Below are 3,523 nucleotides of genomic sequence, written 5' to 3' on the forward strand. Positions count from 1 at the left end.
CAAATTCAGTATATATATATATATATATAATGTTACTGTCAAACATGCAAATTATATATATATATTCAAGTGAAACATATAATGCAAATATTAATTTAAAATAAAAGTATTGTACATATATAATTATTGTATTATAATGTATTAATGTATTTTTATTTTTGTATATTTATGTATTTTTATTTCTAAAATAAATATTTCTGTGTATATTTTTTAATTAATATAACATATTTTAAAGAGGGTACATGTGTTATATATGTAACTTATATGCCCACTTTAAAATATTTAATATTAATATAAAAATATATAAATATATGAGTATCATGTTTTAACAAAAGATGCAACAAAAGATTTCTTGCTCTCTTTCTACTTACATTTTCAATATTTGGTTCTTAATTTAATATGTTTAGTCATTCGTAATCCATAATATATTTGCATCCTCGCTATTAAGCATTATGTAGTTATATGTGCTGATATTATTAATGAAAGTTGTTATTAAGTGTTACCCATAAATTCTTTTAACAACCAGTATTTGTAGTTTGAATGACTCACCAACTAAGCAGAAGAAGGGTCTTAGTAGCTCATTGGGAATGTCTTCTCTGATGTATGCTCGTGAAAACAGGCCTAGACTCTGTCAGAGGTCAGAAATGATGATATGAAGCCAGTTCTTTAACTGGGACTGACCTGCTAATATATAGTTCACCTACCACAACAACTCCTAGTACTGCTCCCAATGTACAGTATGATTACATCGCTCTGATTTTCTCTCTGATGCACTGATGACCAGCCCCACCGAGCAAAGGAAAGTGTGTCATATGCACCAGTAAAGTGGATGGAAAGTATAATGCTTCAGTGGCCACTCTGATTTGAATGAGACGGGCTTGCAGATAGGTGGTATGAAAATTAATTTTCCATCCTCCATGATTGAGACGGGGTGCATGACCATGTTCAATAACAAGATTTCTTTCTTCAAAATAAAGCTGTCTCTGAGATATTTCGAAGTTTCAGGATATGGGCAACATGTGAGCCCTCAAGCCAACATAATTCATTTCCACCAACATTTCCCTATCAACTGCAGCGGCTATGAAGTCATGTCCGTGCAATCGTAGAGCTCATATATATGAATTTCAAATGAGTTAGGAAGAAACCAGCTATACCAGCATTAAACCAGAGGTGTAAAGTATTGGAGTAAATGTAATTAGTTAATGTACTTGAGTATCTTTTCGGGTACTTTGTTGTTGTACTGAGTATCAAAGATATTAGCAACTTTTACTCTTTACTTCACTACATTTTTGAATGAGTATCTGTACTCTTTACTCCACTACATTTGAAATTAGTGCATCTTTGAGCCTATATTTAGTAGAAGAAAAATACTTAAGTACTGTTAAAATCAGATACTCTAAGACTTTTACTCAAGTTGTTTTGGAATTGGTGACTTGTAACGTGTAGTGGAGTAATTTTCACTGTAAGGTATCAGTACTTTTACTCAAGTATGGTTTTTAGGTACTCTTTACACCTCTGCATTAAACTAAATAAGTGTTAAGACTGAGAAGTTGCACAATGATCGTCTTGCATTAAAACATGATTGTTAAAATTATTTGAGAAGATTTGAGTATTGCATTGGTTGATGATTCAGCCTTGCAGAAGTGTGAGAAATGGTCTCTCTGAAGCTTTGCATATATCTAACTTATTATGTTGATGCACCATTGCAAATACTTATTTTCCCACACATTTTGTAATGCCTACTAAATGTATGAAGTTACACAGTAGCTTACTGTATGTCAACATATTGTTCAGTATATTTGATAAGTTTATGTTTCATTAAGTTTAATGTCCAGCTTTATCTGGTAACACACAACTTTTTTAACATGCAGGCCAGACAACCACAATATAGGCAACATGGAACAGTAGACTAAACCATGGGCAAAACACAGCCTTATTTATAATTTTAGCATGTTAATGATTATAGATGCAATGGCCTACATCCAATTAAATAAACAAATGAACAAATGAAAATTCATAACTGTCATGTAATATTTGAGCTCACCACTCATAACAGAATCAAAATATATATGACATGTCCTACTTATGTATCCACCTAGTGGTAAAATAATATAATATAATATAATGTAATATAATATAATAGATAGCCTAGTTATTATATGTGTGAGACTAACTTTTTTCCCTCACAAATACCCTGCATTGCAGGATCGATTATATAGTCTCCTGTCAGGCAGTATAAATATATTTATATTTATTTATTGATTCGTATATTTTTGTTACATTCAGATACACGCTTTTCAGTTTCTGTGAATTATTTTGGGGCAATAATAATCACCTCTGTGTTCTTTTAGACCAACTGAACATTTCCCTCATGTGGGTAGGGATTTTGAACCACTAGATGGCAGTAAAGGATCAAATATGGGCATTATGTTGTTTTGAAATAGAGTGGCGGAACTATGATGTCACTTTGTAGGCAAAAACCCGGAAGAGAGTTCGCATTTTAGCACTTCCGGTTCCATCGTCCCAGAATCAATGGGGTTATTAGCCTTGTCCAAATACCCACACTTGCAGTCTTTGCACTTGACCACTTGATTACTTAAATGACGTATTTCCTGTATTTGGCCGAAGTCTTCAAGTGGGTGTGAAGACCACAAGTGTGTGTCGCACTTTTCATTACCTGATGGGACACACTTATAGTGTTGTAAAAATGCAAGTGTTTACAGAGATTTATTTTAATTTGAATTTGAAATACTTTGCATTTTAAAATCAACTTCTAAAGTCTGTTCAGTAGTCCCTATAACATGACAATTTTAATTTGTGGTGCTTCTAATTAAATGATAAAAAGCAGTTGCAAATGTTGTACAAAAGAAATATCACCACAACTCATCTTTGCACCAATAAAAGTAAAAACACTGTTTTTCTACCAAATTATTTGTAATATCTAATTATTATATTAATATTTAACTTACATTGGAAAGGTTTCCGTGACCTCTCGCGAGATCTCGGCAAAAAGTCTCACGATTTATTTCCAGAACATGATGCATGATGGGATACACTTAGCCTTGAATAGCGCTCTGGAGCGGTATTCGAGATAGTGTGGATTTAGTATCCATTAAGGGCACTGCACTTTGGCATTTTGAAGACATGGGACAGACTTGCACACTTACTTCCTGTCGCGCGCACGCGCTCTCAAGTGGCCAAGACTGCAAGTGTGGGTATTTGGACAAGGCTATTGAATGGGAGTTTGTTTAAGTCCCCTAAAATAAGGTCAGTGGTTCACACAAACTCAAGATACCTTCACGTTTTATTCAACGACATAAAACACACCAGTTACACCCCACTCGTGATTTTTTAAAACTGTTACGTTTCTTAAAAAAGACGGTTACTAACAAATTGCTAAATGGGACTACAGGCGCTGTCGGAGACATATAACGTCATCACGCCGAACAGTTTGTAAATTTACAGTATAGTCCAATTGTAGTATAATTTATAGTACAATTAATTGTAGAATAACCAATTAATA

At 33.3% G+C, this 3,523-nt stretch overlaps 1 protein-coding gene across 1 annotated transcript in view; it reads left to right on the forward strand.

Annotated features, from left to right (window-relative positions):
* Positions 1–3,235: 3,235 nt before the first annotated feature.
* The window catches only part of LOC107727627 (atypical kinase ADCK3, mitochondrial-like), a 34,908-nt gene continuing 34,620 nt past the window's right edge, over positions 3,236–3,523 (forward strand). Inside the window, exon 1 of the mRNA XM_016537558.1 lies at positions 3,236–3,267. The gene's annotated coding sequence lies outside the window, so the exon portion shown is untranslated. The remainder of the gene's footprint in view (positions 3,268–3,523) is intronic.

This window comes from Sinocyclocheilus rhinocerous, unplaced genomic scaffold (assembly GCF_001515625.1).
Source record: "Sinocyclocheilus rhinocerous isolate Xijiao unplaced genomic scaffold, SAMN03320098_v1.1 scaffold185, whole genome shotgun sequence".
In the NCBI taxonomy this organism is placed as follows: Eukaryota; Metazoa; Chordata; class Actinopteri; order Cypriniformes; family Cyprinidae; genus Sinocyclocheilus; species Sinocyclocheilus rhinocerous.